We start from the raw sequence: 17,421 nt of genomic DNA, 5'->3' as shown, positions 1-17,421 counted from the left end.
CCTCACAGACAGTCACCCGGAGGAAACCCACGCAGACACAGGAAGAACACACCAAACTCCTCACAGACAGTCACCCGGAGGAAACCCACGCAGACACAGGGAGAACACACCACACTCCTCACAGACAGTCACCCGGAGGAAACCCACGCAGACACAGGGAGAACACACCACACTCCTCACAGACAGTCACCCGGAGGAAACCCACGCAGACACAGGGAGAACACACCACACTCCTCACCGACAGTGACCCGGAGAAAACCCACGCAGACACAGGGAGAACACACCACACTCCTCACAGACAGTCACCCGGAGGAAACCCACGCAGACACAGGAAGAACACACCAAACTCCTCACAGACAGTCACCCGGAGGAAACCCACGCAAACACAGGGAGAACACACCACACTCCTCACAGACAGTCACCCGGAGGAAACCCACGCAGACACAGGGAGAACACACCACACTCCTCACAGACAGTCACCCGGAGGAAACCCACGCAGACACAGGGAGAACACACCACACTCCTCACAGACAGTCACCCGGAGGAAACCCACGCAAACACGCAGACACAGGGAGAACACACCACACTCCTCACAGACAGTGACCCGGAGGAAACCCACGCAGACACAGGGAGAACACACCACACTCCTCACAGACAGTCACCCGGAGGAAACCCACGCAGACACAGGGAGAACACACCACACTCCTCACAGACAGTCACCCGGAGGAAACACACGCAGACACAGGGAGAACACACCACACTCCTCACAGACAGTCACCCGGAGGAAACCCACGCGGACACAGGGAGAACACACCACACTCCTCACAGACAGTCACCCGGAGAAAACCCACACAGACACAGGGAGAACACACCACACTCCTCACAGACAGTCACCCGGAGAAAACCCACACAGACACAGGGAGAACACACCACACTCCTCACAGACAGTCACCCGGAGGAAACCCACGCAGACACAGGAAGAACACACCAAACTCCTCACAGACAGTCACCCGGAGGAAACCCACGCAGACACAGGGAGAACACACCACACTCCTCACAGACAGTCACCCGGAGGAAACCCACGCAGACACAGGAAGAACACACCAAACTCCTCACAGACAGTCACCCGGAGGAAACCCACGCAGACACAGGGAGAACACACCACACTCCTCACAGACAGTCACCCGGAGGAAACCCACGCAGACACAGGGAGAACACACCACACTCCTCACAGACAGTCACCCGGAGGAAACCCACGCAGACACAGGGAGAACACACCACACTCCTCACCGACAGTCACCCGGAGGAAACCCACGCAGACACAGGGAGAACACATCACACTCCTCACAGACAGTCACCCGGAGGAAACCCACGCAGACACAGGAAGAACACACCAAACTCCTCACAGACAGTCACCCGGAGGAAACCCACGCAGACACAGGGAGAACACACCACACTCCTCACAGACAGTCACCCGGAGGAAACCCACGCAGACACAGGGAGAACACACCACACTCCTCACAGACAGTCACCCGGAGGAAACCCACGCAGACACAGGGAGAACACACCACACTCCTCACAGACAGTCACCCGGAGGAAACCCACGCAAACACGCAGACACAGGGAGAACACACCACACTCCTCACAGACAGTGACCCGGAGGAAACCCACGCAGACACAGGGAGAACACACCACACTCCTCACAGACAGTCACCCGGAGGAACCCCACGCAGACACAGGGAGAACACACCACACTCCTCACAGACAGTCACCCGGAGGAAACACACGCAGACACAGGGAGAACACACCACACTCCTCACAGACAGTCACCCGGAGGAAACCCACGCGGACACAGGGAGAACACACCACACTCCTCACAGACAGTCACCCGGAGAAAACCCACACAGACACAGGGAGAACACACCACACTCCTCACAGACAGTCACCCGGAGAAAACCCACGCAGACACAGGAAGAACACACCAAACTCCTCACAGACAGTCACCCGGAGGAAACCCACGCAGACACAGGGAGAACACACCACACTCCTCACAGACAGTCACCCGGAGGAAACCCACGCAGACACAGGAAGAACACACCAAACTCCTCACAGACAGTCACCCGGAGGAAACCCACGCAGACACAGGGAGAACACACCACACTCCTCACAGACAGTCACCCGGAGGAAACCCACGCAGACACAGGGAGAACACACCACACTCCTCACAGACAGTCACCCGGAGGAAACCCACGCAGACACAGGGAGAACACACCACACTCCTCACCGACAGTCACCCGGAGAAAACCCACACAGACACAGGGAGAACACACCACACTCCTCACAGACAGTCACCCGGAGGAAACCCACGCAGACACAGGGAGAACACACCACACTCCTCACAGACAGTCACCCGGAGGAAACCCACGCAGACACAGGGAGAACACACCACACTCCTCACAGACAGTCACCCGGAGGAAACCCACGCAAACACAGGGAGAACACACCACACTCCTCACAGACAGTCACCCGGAGGAAACCCACGCAGACACAGGGAGAACACACCACACTCCTCACAGACAGTCACCCGGAGGAAACCCACGCAGACACAGGGAGAACACACCAAACTCCTCACAGACAGTCACCCGGAGGAAACCCACGCAGACACAGGGAGAACACACCACACTCCTCACAGACAGTCACCCGGAGGAAACCCACGCAGACACAGGGAGAACACACCACACTCCTCACAGACAGTCACCCGGAGGAAACCCACGCAGACACAGGGAGAACACACCACACTCCTCACAGACAGTCACCCGGAGCGGGAATGGAACCCACAACCTCCAGGCCCCTGGAGCTGTGTGACTGCGACACTACCTGCTGCACCACCCAAGATCAATTATATTTTATATTATATCATTTCATAATTTTCACTTGTTTAGTTTATGTACATAATGTAGGGCTAGCACATGCTTAGACAGGGAGAAAGCTGCTGTGGTGTTTGGTCATTGTGGTATTTATTTTGACCCAAGAACTGTGTTCATTTGTGGAAAAGGAGCAGTATTTGTCCCCTTTAAGAGAAGAAGACATCACCATGATCGGAAACAAAAGAAATATAAATTAGAAACCTTAAATACTAATAGACAGCCGTCTCAAGTCAGTGTTTGTTTCTGTATATTGTGGGGACAATACATAGACTGGAATTTATCTTCAGAGACTCAGCTATAACTGCTAATAGCCCATTTTTAACTCAATCATCTGAAATATACCCTAACCACCCTAACCCCCCCCCCCCCCCTCTCTCTATCTGTCTGTCTCTCTCTTTAAATATCTGTTATTATGTAAGAGCAGTTGGGGTAGCATTTTGACTTCATCTAATCATCTGTGATTAAATGAAAGGCCTAAAATACGGAGGGTTTTCCTGTTTGATTTACTGTGCTCAGGCCAAAAACAACAAACAAACAAACAAAAAAAAAAAACCTTAAATCTCTCTCCCTCTCTCTCTCTCTCCTCCTAATGATGCCAGAATCCGGAATAATTTTGTATTCTTAGTAATCACGAACATCTGGTCACGTCCAGCTGGTCCCAGCCCTGTGTTCGGGGCTCAGAGATTATGCGTTTAAAAAAAATCATATTACTGTTGAGGTAGAGGCATGTGGGCAGGGTGATTTAGACAGAAATGTCAAAGAAGGTTGCAGAAATACACATAAATAACATACACATACACTCTTTCACACGCATACACACAGATAGAAAGGCTAGAGAAATGGAAGCTACTGCATCTGTTTGACTGTATATTCAACCATCCAGCTCATACTTAACAAGACATCCCGCTCAGAAATATCAGATACAGATGACAACATCTGCTTTTATCCAAGAAGGCTTTCAGCAAAAAAGACACAATGCAGTATTTCGAAGATATTATGTACTCAGGGATTAAAAAACCCCAAAACAATGGCACTGGGGTGATTTCCTCACAGTCTTTAATAGCTTGTATAATACACTTAAGGTGCATCGATATATGTTTCTATGTTGTATGGCTTTAGGTGCCATTCCAGCACAGGGCATCACATGACCAACTCACTCACTCTCATTCATTCACTCACACCACTTTCATTCAAACTACTTACATATATTTTTGGAGAGGAAACCCACACAGACACAGAGAGAACATACAGAACTCCTGACAGACATGCGTCAAGCCCTGGACAACCGTGTCAACAATGGCTCTACCTTAAAGCAGCTGAGTCCACTCATTAGAGCGGTGTCCAAGTAGCCCTTGGCCGTGTGAGGAATCCTGTGCCTGTGGTTTGTTACGGTAAATGTTCTCGTTATAAGTCATGGACAGAGGAAGGGAAGAAGAAAATTGAAATTTCAACTGGTCTTTATTGCTCACACAGAACAGCAGCATCTGAAGAACCTCGGCGGAAAACGGTTGACTCAGAAACTCATGACTCATGAAAGTTTAAAGCTGTGGTTATGAAGTCCCTGTAAAGGCTTTTATCACCTCCCGGCGAGGTGCTAAGTGGTATGGAGATTTCAGTGTGAATTTTACTTCTTCAGCATCATTTATCTGTCCCCTTCTATCACATACGTGCAGCAACATGAACTAATGTGAAATGCTGAAAGTTTTGAGTTTTGAAGTTTCATGCTGTTCCTCACTGATAAAAAAAAAAAATCAGAATAATATTAGTGCTTTATAAACACCAAAGACCCATTCAGTCATTATCTGTAACCCTTATCCAGTTCAGGGTCGCGGTGGGTCCGGAGCCTACACTGAATCATTGGGCGCAAGGTGGGAATACACCCTGGAAAGAGCACTAGTGTTTCGCAGGGTGAAACACCTACGGATTCTTTGGAGCAGTCAATTCTCCTACTCTGCCTTTCGTGGACATTAGGAGGAAAACGGAGCACCAGGAGGAAACCCACGTGGACACAGGGAGAACACACCAAACCCCTCCAAAGTGGGGCTCAGATTTAATTGATCAAAACATACAAATGTTTCCGAAATCTAGAGTGCTCATTTAAGTAATATGCGGCAAAATCAATCCTGCTGCTTATTATTAATAATAATAATAATAAAGCACATTTCCAAAGATTTGAAGGCAGGAGACAGGCTCAGATGATTCTTTAACATGCGGTCATTAGCCAAGGTAAGAGTGCTGGAATAATAATCTAATTAAACCAGAGGAAGTGAAGATTCCCTGTAGCTGTGCACCTGCTGACTCTGGAAAATGTACCATTAGGAAGAAGGTCAGTCCTCTTATCTGAGAGGCAGTAGTGAAGATGGAGGTGTTAATTCTCTCTCAGTCACTGGAAAATCAAGAGAATCCCCGACAAAATTCCCAGATTAGGGTAAGTGTCGCAGGAAGGGATGTGGTCCAGCAGGGAATGAAACCGGGAAAGAGATGTCAGTTGGAGGGATTGGAATATAATCAACCGATTCTGCACACATGTTCCCTCCTCCCTCATTAATCATCCCCAGTTCACTGTAGCTGGACTGGAGACCAGAGAAGAAGTCTGTTTTCTGGTCATGGAATGCTCTGCATGGAACAGAATGAGTGGGAAAGACTTAGTTATCCCTCTCTACACATTTCTTATTTCAATGCCTCGATTTATCGACAAATGTTCGTGTGCTCAACCAACAATTCCTCTTAATAGGGAAGCTGTCTCCTCTTTGCTGCGGTGACTGACTCCACTCTTCTGAGAAGGCTTTATACTTAACGTCAGAACATTTCTGAGAGGATTTGATGGTGTTCTTCCATGGGTGCATTAATGAAATCAACATCTGATTTGAATAATTGAGTTTTAGATCACAATTCCATCTCTTTCCAAAGATATCAAATGATGCTCCATCGTCCCAAACCCATCTCCATTCCTTTAGACAACAATCTGCATTGAGCATTGTGTAGTTAACTCATGTGCAGCTGCTCAGAAACCTTCCATTTCATTCAATTTTGAAGGACCTTATTCAAGCCGTGCATCCACATTAGGTGTAGCACAGCAGTGACACTGACGTGGTGGTGGTGTGTTAGTGTGTGTTGGGCTGGTGTAGAGTGGATCAGACACAGCAGTGCTGCTGGAGTTTTTGAGCACCACAGTGAAACTGGTGGACTGTGAACTTCCTGTGTCTACTGTTGAAGGATTAGAGGATGGCCAACACAAACTGTGCAGTAACATTACACAACAACAATGTTTCTGACATTACAACTAAAAGGTGGACCAACAAGGTAGGTGAAAACAGTGGCCAGTGAGTGGACACAGTATTTAAAAACTCCAGCAGCACTGCTGTGTCTGATCCACTCACACCACCGCAACACACACACTAACACACAACAACTTCAGTGTCACTGCAGTGTTGAGAATTATCCACCACCCAAATCTTACCTGCTCTGTGGGGAGTCTGACCACTGAAGAACAGGGTGAAAGAGGGCTAAGCATGCAGAGCGACAGATGGAATACAGTCTGTAATTGTAGATACATAAAGTGCATTCATGGTCAGTGGAGCTGATAAACAATGAGTGTAGAAACAAGGTCATTTTAATGTAATGGCTGATGGAACATGTCATGGATCTTAGGGGTATACATGAGGAATGTAGAGAACAGACTTGCCGGCAGAAGCATCTTATCTGTTACATTCTCTTCACACCGGAAACACTTACTTGTAGCAGCCTTGGACACTCTCAAACAGAGGCAACTGAACCATCCAGCCCAGTTATAGGGGAGTTTCCCGCCTTTGGAGAGGGACATACCATTCTTGGAGCTGGGGCAGGGGGGGTATTATAGTGTTGTTTGAGTGTTTTGCCATGTGTTTTGCTAAGTAATTAATCTGTTTAGTCTTAGTGTTTATTATGGGTTAGTTTGATATTATTTGGGGTGAAGTTTTCAGGATAATCTGTATATTAGAAAAGTGAGTTAATTGAGTTGTTTTAGTTGGATTAGCCTAGAGGAGGGGCTAGGCTTGATAAAGATGAGGCTATGGAGCTAAAGGGGGGTAATTTTTCTGTAGGAGTTGGTAAGGGCCAGACACGTTGGTTATTTGGCCAGGTCCAGTAATACAGCTGGGTTCTCTGAGAGGCCTATTTAGGAAACTTTTCTTTTCTATTGTGTTAACTCACTCGCTTGTTTGTTTGTTTACTTATGTGCACTGTAAATATTTGCATCTCTAAAACATAATTTGAAAAAAAAAAAGTTAAAATAAATGCTGTGCTGGACGGAGCTTCATGAAAGTCTGTCATGAGTGAACTTCCTGCTACTGCTGCCCACAGTCAACCTGTTACAGTACACAGTGTATAATTGGCCATATTTACAGCTGTAGCTATTGGCCATGTAAAATTAAGGGATATTTCAGTTATGTGAACAGGTCTTGGAACAGTGGTGCAGCAGTTTAGTGTCGCAGTCACACAGCTCCAGGGTCCTGGAGGTTGTGGGTTTGATTCCCGCTCCGGGTGACTGTCTGTGAGGAGTGTGGTGTGTTCTCCCTGTGTCTGTGTGGGTTTCCTCCGGGTGAATGTCTGTGAGGAGTGTGGTGTGTTCTCCCTGTGTCTGTGTGGGTTTCCTCCGGGTGACTGTCTGTGAGGAGTGTGGTGTGTTCTCCCTGTGTCTGCGTGGGTTTCCTCCGGGTGAATGTCTGTGAGGAGTGTGGTGTGTTCTCTCTGTGTCTGCGTGGGTTTCCTCCGGGTGACTGTCTGTGAGGAGTGTGGTGTGTTCTCCCAGTGTCCGCGTGGGTTTCCTCCCGGTGACTGTCTGTGAGGAGTGTGGTGTGTTCTCCCAGTGTCCACATGGGTTTCCTCCCGGTGACTGTCTGTGAAGAGTGTGGTGTGTTCTCCCAGTGTCCGCGTGGGTTTCCTCCCGGTGACTGTCTGTGAGGAGTGTGGTGTGTTCTCCCAGTGTCCACATGGGTTTCCTCCCGGTGACTGTCTGTGAAGAGTGTGGTGTGTTCTCCCAGTGTCCACGTGGGTTTCCTCCGGGTGCTCCAATTTCATCCCACAGTCCAAAAACACACGTTGGTAGGTGGATTGGCGACTCAAGTGTCCGTAGGTGTGAATGTGTGAGTGTGTGTGTGTTGCCCTGTGAAGGACTGGTGACCCCTCCATGGTGTATTCTCGCGCCCAATGATTCCAGGTAGGCTCTGGACCCACCGTGACCCTGAACTGGATTAGCGGTTACAGACGAGTGAATGAATGAATGAATGAAAAGACTGTTGTATTATTTTAGTACACAGAAATCTGTAATTCGTACCTGAGTGTCTTCATATGGACCTTAGTTTCTAATGGCCTCCCTCATCTCCTATTAAATCTAGACACCTGGCAAGACAGCGTCACAAATCTGTCCTGGTCATGACAAGCTGTTTATTACAAGGCATAGTGACATTTCTTGAAGGGCAAAGGTATCTCATAGAGCTTGTGATGGCCTTTACCTTACGCCTTCAATGATGTATGATAAGTGACATGATGATATATGATATGATGTGGGGCTAGGCTTCATATATCTGCAGATTTCCCTTCTAATTTCTTATGCTCCTTTAGAGACTTCTAAGGCTTTGAAACACTGCGGAAGATATTTTCTTGGCTGGATATACAAGGAGATTTTGTGTGACAGGTCAGGCCTACCTTTGATTCTGTGTTTGTTTGCTGGCTGCTGTTGTCTCTTGGATTTTTGAGGGTTTGACTGTTTGAGTGACTGGGTGAGCATGTGTTACTTTGTAATGCGCTTGCCCCATTTCCAGGGTGTGTTCCCATCAGGCTCTGGCCACACTGCAAACAGAGTTGGGATGAAGTGGTTACAGAAGGTGAATGAATGTACAAATGCACAGTTGTTTCTGTTGAAAAGCTGCCCAACCAGATCCTAATCACGTGTCTGGTTCCGTTTATAACCGTTCCACATTCTTAAACCTTTTCTGTAGCATCATTTGTTTGAAAACGTGGGGACAATTTACATATTTTTATCTAAACACTGTTTTTATGACAATTATTTTGATAGTCTTCATCATCATTTGAAGCAAGCTGTATGTTCCCACTGCTGGATAATCTACATTTCTTCAAATACTAAGGATAGGCGCATAGGACGTACCCTTTCAATATAAGGTTTTCAAAGAACTGAATCTTATTGAACACAGACCCTGGCAGATATTGCTTTGGAAGACTGTGCCACTTTATGCTGCTTTAGTTTGAAGGTCACCAACTTCAACATCATGCTGCCTTCAGACTCTGGACCTCTGGCCAGGCCTAAGCTGGCTTTAAATCCTCTGCCTGTAGTTGTCCTAAGCTTCAAGAGCTTCTGAGCTTCAAGGGCTTCTTTATCTTCAGCTCCCAAGTGGGACTCTGAACTAATGATTGACATGAGCTCTGGTGTCATGACTCATGTGACAGAAAATCTGTAAACAGACTCTGTGTATTTACAATCAGTCCGTGTATCTTTCGCTTCCACTGTCAACCACTTCATCACGGACTGCCATCTTTCATAAACAATTTAACCTTTTTTTGTTTAAAGGTGAAGACGAGTAAAGCTGTGTGTTAGTGTGTGTTGAGCTAGTGCAGAGTGGATCAGACACAGCAGTGGCTGCTGGAGTTTTTAAACCCTGTGTTCAAACACTGTCCACTCTGTGAGATACTCCTCCCTCGTTGGTCCACCTTGTAGATGTAAAGTCAGAGACGGTAGCTCATCTAGTGCTGCACTGTTTGTGTTGGGCGTCCTCTAGTCCTGGCTGGATATTTTTGTTTGGTGACACTGAGGGCATTAAACACTCCTGCAGCACTGCTGTATCTGATCCACTCGTACCAGCACAACACACTACTAGTGTCAGTGTCACTGCACAACTGAGCATGTTCCATCTCCTGAATCATACCTGCTCTGTGGGGGCCCTGAACTTTGAAGAGCTGGTCCAACCTTAAAGCCCTGAAGTTTTCAGGCATCGCTGACCTACTTCACTGACACTTCTAGCACTACAAGCGCTGAAGAACATGTAACAATACAGTACCATAACTGTGCAGAGAGATTTACATGGTCACACACTACACAATATCCTCAATTACACAATACCCTTGAAATACCATTGGTGTTGGTCTTTGCCATGTCTTTATATTCCAGATGTGCCCAGTGTGTGTGTGTGTGTGTGTGTGGAAGCCCATTATGAGTGGTCACTGATTTTCTGTTTGGCTGCAGAAATGTATGCAGAGATGCCTTCTGACTTCTATTGATCCGTGGCAAACACGCACCGCTGCATGTGGAGGAGGAGCTGTGTGGGATGAAGTAACGTTGCAGGAACCTTTTGGCATTAACATGAGCCTTGAGCATTGTTCCAGCTCAACAAAGATATAGCAGAGGACTGTTGTGCAATGTGAGAGGGACTGGATTGATCGCTTGGGACAGTTTGAATGATCATTGGCCACTGGTTTATGTCTGTGCATTAACATATTAACAGCACACACACACACGCTGTTTACTGCTGCTTTGTTGTAGCATTCGCAGGAAGTGGATTGGAACAATTGAGTCCCAAGCATTTACCCAACAATAAACCCTATCAGAATGTACTGTGTGAGTGTGTCTGCCCTATATATATATATATATATATAACTCCTCAGACAATAATGTAACCAAGATGAGCAGAATTCAGACTTCCCTTCTCTTCTTTACAATTTTGTCTCCCATGTTTTTTTTCTCTCCAGACATCACTTAAGACCTGCTCCCCTCGAGAGTCAGAATCAACAAAGAAGCTGAATCAGACAAGAGTGTGTGTGGTGTTGTGTGTGTGTGTATGTGGTGGTGGTGGTGGTGGTGGGGGGGGTGGTAGGTAAAATCAGAGTGACAGGACAGAGTCAGAGAAAAGGGATGAAAGTGTAGGAGTGAAAGCTCTTCTGAACAGAATGATGTCACTCTGAAGCAGATTATTAGATCATGAGCACTGATGTCTCGAGGAGAAATGCACGCAACTAGCATTACTAAAAACCTCTGTAACTGCACTGCAGAGAGAGAGAGAGAGAGAGAGAGAGAGAGAGAGAGAGAGAGAGACTGAGAGCCCTTGTCAAAGCATTACACCGGTATACATCTGAAGAGATGTAACATAAGACCGTCTACTTCCATAAAGAAGAGAGAAGTCCATCCATTATCTGTAACCCTTATCCAATTTAGGGTCGCGGGAGGTCCAGAGCCTACCTGGGATCATCGGGCGCAAGGCGGGAATACACCCTGGAGGGGACGCCAGTCCTTCACAGGGCAACACAGACACACACACATTCACTCACACACTCATGAAGAGAGAAGTCAAAAGAACCTAATGTTTCCAAAACCAAAGTTATAATAAGTTTAAAATATACAGAGAATATTGGACTTTTAACAACCACAAAGACAATGAAGGGACATATAAAGGGAAAAAAAAAACGTTTCTCAGAGGAGTGTGTGTGTGTGTGTGTGTGTGGGGGGGGGGGGTCACCTGAGGTGATGAGGAAGAAGAAACAGAGGCTTGGGTCATGTGCTGCCCTTCATACAGCCTCGTGAACACTGTGGTCTTACTGAGCTTATTTCATGCCTTTGCTAATGCAATACTCAGCTGTCTCTTTTTTTAAAGGTACATCCTGGGATGGAGCTCATGGAGCACAGATGTTAGCGCTTAGGACACGTTTAATCTTGATGGTAAATGTCCCTGCTGTATCAGAAAGTTTCCACCAGGAGGCAGCACTTCAATCTCCGTCGTGAGGGAACAAGGTAATAAAAAGGACACACTGTCATTAAAGTGGAGTAATAAATCACTCAGATCCCTCGTGGAGCATTTTGTTAAACCTATAGGAGTGTGTGAGTGAGGGAGTGAGAGAATTGGTTTGGATTTCTACTACGTTTCTGTTCAAAAGCCCTTAAAATGATACAAGAAAGAAAAACAACCATTTTACATCACTTTTCTACGACATGGCATTTAAAATAAATAAATAAATAAATAAATCTGAGAATAAAGTCATGATTCTTGGAATATTCTTTGAGAATTCTTGGAGAAAAACCTCGGAATAATTCAGAGAATAATCTCTGACTAATTCGCTGCACGTATAATGGAGCAGACACAGTGTAATTGTGGAATGCAGTGTGTTGCTGAAGTCCTGCTATGGTATACATTTCAGGAATAAACACTCAGTTCATTTCCACATCAGGACCACAGTGTGATTAGTGTTTAAACCCCGAATCGGTGCACGAACCCATAGCATGTAGTTTCACATGATACAATTAATGATCATGAAAATGATGGATCCAGAGCGAGAGGAACTCCGGTGCCCACGAGGCTCCATCGCGTTACGGGTCATGGACTCATACAATAAACTAAAGCCTTATGCATCGCAGTCAGGGGCTGCACTGAGGGGGTCGCCATGTCGTGTGAATGTGTTTAATAAATAATTCTGTTCACTTCACTGACTGCTTCTTTCACAACTCACTCATGGTGCACAGACCAGGTGTCTGTCTGTTTATTATATTATAATAAATAATAACCCAAACATTCATTCATTATCTGTAACCCTTATCCAGTTCAGGGTCGCGGTGGGTCCAGAGCCTACCTGGAATCATTGGGCGCAAGGCAGGAACACACCCTGGAGGGGGCACCAGACCTTCACAGGGAAACAGACACTCACAAATTCACTCACACCCATGGACACCAATTGAGTCGCCAATCAACCTACCAACGTGTGTTAATGGACTGTGGGAGGAAACCGGAGCACCAGGAGGAAACCCACACAGACACAGGGAGAACACACCACACTCCTCACAGACAGTCACCCGGAGGAAACCCACGCGGACACAGAGAGAACACACCACACTCCTCACAGACAGTCACCCTGAGGAAACCCACACAGACACGGGGAGAACACACCACACTCCTCACAGACAGTCACCCTGAGGAAACCCACACAGACACGGGGAGAACACACCACACTCCTCACAGACAGTCACCCGGAGCGGGAATTGAACCCACAACCTCCAGGTCCATGGAGCTGTGTGACTGCAACACTACCTGCTGCACCACCGTGCCGCCCTATAACCCAAACTGTGTCTCTAAATATTCTGATTATATTCTTGGAATTTTACAGACCTTTTTTTACTCAATTAGTAAAAAGAGTGTCAGGACCGGGCGGACTGACGGAGTCAGACGCACACGCTATAACACAGTAACTTATTTAAACAATAGACAAACAGAGACAGACTTGGATAACACGACAGGACACTTAGACAAAGAAAGACCTAGACAGAGAGAGCTAAACAGACAGGGAACTGGACAGAGAAACCTAGACAGAGAGAGCTAAACAGGACACAAAAACAAGAGCTAAAACAAGGACACCCGAGACAGATAACGAGGGGGCAGGATAACAAAGGACACACAGATGGAGACACTGACGGGGAGGCGGGACTAGGGCGGAGACAGGAAGCATAATAGACAGAACCATGTGCAAGAGCACATGGGGAATACAGTAACAGGACACGACCAGGGAGTGACACTGAGGTTATTCTTGGAATTATTTAGAGATTTTTTCTCAGAATCTACAACTAAAACATCTAGACTTTATTCTCGGAATCTTGTTTTTTTTTTCCAACGCTGTGGCCCTCCATCGTACTTTTCCCGGAGCAACTTCCTGTTGTAATCATGTTACAGAGGTCAGAATACAGCACTCACCCCAGGACCCTTATTGGTGTTGTGTGCATTTAAATGAACGTGATCGTTTATGGTCAACACCAGGGAAACTCATGAAAGATGTAGAAGAAGAAAAAAAGAAGAAGCGTAGAAGGAGAAGAATGATGAGAAAAAAGAGCAGGAGGAAAGAAGTAGAAAAATAACAAGAAAAGAAAGAACATGGATGAGGTGAAGGGAAAGAGGAAGAAGAACATAAAGAGTAAGGAGGAGGAGGAGAAGAGGAAGATAAAAGGGTGAGAAGAAGGTGCAGGAAGAGAAGAGGAAGAAGATGAAAAATGAGAAGAAGATGACGAGGTGTGAGGAGAAAAGGAGCAGGAGGAGAAGAGGGAGAACAATAATGAGAGAAAGAAGAAGAGGAAGGATGAGGTGATGGAGCATGAGGAGAAGAGGCAGAAGAAGATGAAGAGTAAGGAGAAGGATGAGAAGAGGAATAATGAGTAGAGGAAAGATGAGGAGGAGAGGTAGAAGAAAAAGACAAAGAATGAGGATGAGTGGTAGAAGAGGGAGAAGTATGAGAAGAAGAAGCAGGTGTAGAAGAAAAAGTGAGAAAAGGAGGAAAGCCAGGATGCTGTCTATAAGAAGCCAAATTCATATCATTTGTATCTGCCGACCTACATAATTTTTTTGGTTTAATATAACGTATGGTTGTCCCCCGGACCTGGGGGTAATATTTCAGCGGGTGGGTGATGTATCTGCTGGTTCCTGGAGAAGTGCTTCATTAATCAGCAGGAGCCATGGCTTTGCATGTGCGGAATTTCAAGATCTGCACACTCAACAAAACCAAGTTACCCACTCGCCATGTCCTAATTCCATTCACTGAGACTTCCCATGAGACATGCGCGCACACACACACTCACACACACGCACTCACTCCACAGGATGCCTTCATCACGTTCAGAGCTTTCCATCCCTGTCACCATGGCAACAGTGTGTGTTGTGATGTCTGGCGGTGGCTGCTTTGATTTGGATAGATGTGTTTAATGGTCGTGAATCAAACTTTATTATGTCTGGAGTGATTGAGGCTGCGCTTCTTTTGATTACTGCTCCTGGACTTCAGTCAGACTCTGCAAATGAATGCTCCAAAGTCAAGATCATCTGCTGTCTGAATGTGCAAACTTGTGTGTGAATGTATGCAAAAGGAACACACACACAGAAACACACTCACAAGCGCATTCATCTACGTTACATGTTATATCTGCGTTCTGAGTATACACTGACACTAAAGACTCACAATCAAACCCTCATAAGATCAAAACACAGATACAGCGTGTGTTTTTGGACTGTGGGAGGAAACCGGAGCACCCGGAGGAAACCCAAACAGACACAGAGAGAACACACCACGCTCCTCACAGACAGTCACCCGGAGGAAACCCACGCAGACACAGGGAGAACACACCACACTCCTCACAGACAGTAACCTGGAGGAAACCCACGCAGACACAGGGAGAACACACCACACTCCTCACAGACAGTCACCTGGAGGAAACCCACACGGAAACAGGGAGAACACACCACATTCCTCACAGACAATCACCTGGAGGATACCCACGCAGACACAGGGAGAACACACCACACTCCTCACAGACAGTCACCCGGAGGAAACCCACGCAGACACAGGGAGAACACACCACACTCCTCACAGACAGTCACCCGGAGGAAACCCACGCAGACACAGGGAGAACACACCACACTCCTCACAGACAGTCACCCGGAGGAAACCCACGCAGACACAGGGAGAACACACCACACTCCTCACAGACAGTCACCCGGAGGAAACCCACGCAGACACAGGGAGAACACACCACACTCCTCACAGACAGTCACCCGGAGGAAACCCACGCAGACACAGGGAGAACACACCACACTCCTCACAGACAGTCACCCGGAGGAAACCCACGCAGACACAGGGAGAACACACCACACTCCTCACAGACAGTCACCCGGAGGAAACCCACGCAGACACAGGGAGAACACACCACACTCCTCACAGACAGTCACCCGGAGGAAACCCACACAAGCACAGAGAGAACACACCACACTCCTCACAGACAGTCACCCGGAGGAAACCCACGCAGACACAGGGAGAACACACCACACTCCTCACAGACAGTCACCCGGAGGAAACCCACGCAGACACAGGGAGAACACACCACACTCCTCACAGACAGTCACCCGGAGGAAACCCACACAGACAGAGGGAGAACACACCACACTCCTCACAGACAGTCACCCGGAGGAAACCCACACAGACACAGGGAGAACACACCACACTCCTCACAGACATCACTTCCGTACTCAAACATCGACTGGTTCTAAGTGTGCACTGTGTTTTTTTAGTATACTCAAATTTGAAACCACTATCTATATTACACACTACATACTCAAACACTAAACTAGTGCAATTGGGACACAGCTAGACTCCTTCAGGTGACATTAGCAGAAGTATTAGCAGCTGCTAGCTGGAGACAAGATCCCTTGGTTTACTTTAGCAGCAGTATTAGTGCACAGTAGCTGGAGACAGATTCCCTCTGTCGACATCCTTATCGACAGCAGCAGCGAAAGCAGGTAGGAAGCTGCAAAACAGCAGTAAAAAACAAAACAGGCTCCCCTGGCCAGCAGGTGATCGGTGTTAGTAAATAAACAAAAGAAAAACTTGATCAGAGGGAAACCAGCGTACTCTTGCCCGGAAGTGATGTCAGACAGACTATATATTTTGCATTTATTTTTGCATGTGTACATAATAGTCCCACATACATTTTTTTCAGTGTTGTATTATTTCTGTGTTCTGAGCCCGGGTGTGTGTGTGTGTATGTGTGTGTGAGAGAGAGAGAGACCACTGGTGGGGTGTGTTGTGTTTCAGCAGGGTTTCAGGTGTGCTACTGTAAAATCAAGCCTGTGTTCTGACACTGAGGCAAGACACTGTGTAACTCAGTAACCCTGACCGTGCCAAGCTTACTTACACTCCACTCCAAACAAACACAGGCCAAAAGTGTCTGGACACAAGAGTCCAGACTCCACCACTCATCAGAGTACACGTCAAACGATGGAAAACGATAGTCATGGATCCTTCGAGTCACGCTTACTTAACTTCCTTATGTAACGTGTACAAACAAGCGATAAATACACCTTTACAATATGCAAATAGCAGCACAGTCGCTCATGAATTAACAAAAGGTGAGGTCATCTTTTCATATATCTTTGTATCTGTGAGCAAGTGTGAGGCATTGCTTGTTGTTTTTCGTCATTTAACCTGGCAACTCTATGGAAATTTCATAATATACACAGACTAGTAGAAATCCTCCAAACATACTGAGAATTTCTTTCTATATTAGCTTACGCTGTGATGATATTAGAGTCCCTGCCTTGCGCATCCAGGTAGGCTCCAGAATGAATGTCTAATGAATGAATGAATGAATTAATTATTACTGGAGTAAAATGTTTTATTATTTGTTATTAAGCTATTAGCCTTATAGCTACAGTACATCTATCATCATCTTATAGTGTCAAACTAATCAGTGTCTGATGTAAATCTACTAGGTGTAACTTATTATTGTATTAAAAATAATACGGTAATACGGATTATTATAAAAAGGATTCCAATACAGGGGGTCCTCGACTTACGAAATTGATCCGTTCCTACGTCGCGTCATAAACCGATTTTCGGTGTAAGTCAGAACATACGTACATATTGTACGTAAATAACATACTGTAAGCCAATGCTTTAGGAAACTCACTTGCTGCTTTTCTCATCACCA

The 17,421-nt window shown here is 46.6% G+C and overlaps 1 long non-coding RNA gene across 3 annotated transcripts in view; it reads right to left on the bottom strand.

The window, feature by feature from the left end:
* The window catches only part of LOC136668950 (uncharacterized), a 29,229-nt gene extending 22,550 nt beyond the window's left edge, over positions 1–6,679 (bottom strand). For 2 of the 3 annotated variants that reach the window (XR_010795552.1, XR_010795554.1), the window contains exons 1-2: positions 6,613–6,679; positions 6,388–6,465 (exon numbers count right to left, since the gene is read on the bottom strand). This is a non-coding gene — a long non-coding RNA (uncharacterized lncRNA). The remainder of the gene's footprint in view (positions 1–6,387; positions 6,466–6,612) is intronic. The other variant, XR_010795553.1, reaches the window with a different exon arrangement.
* Positions 6,680–17,421: the final 10,742 nt, after the last annotated feature.

The sequence above is a fragment of the Hoplias malabaricus genome, chromosome 15 (genome assembly GCF_029633855.1).
Source record: "Hoplias malabaricus isolate fHopMal1 chromosome 15, fHopMal1.hap1, whole genome shotgun sequence".
NCBI classification, from domain to species: Eukaryota; Metazoa; Chordata; class Actinopteri; order Characiformes; family Erythrinidae; genus Hoplias; species Hoplias malabaricus.
The sequence above is the reverse complement of the archived record's forward strand: the minus strand, read 5'-3'. Positions and strand labels throughout refer to the sequence as shown.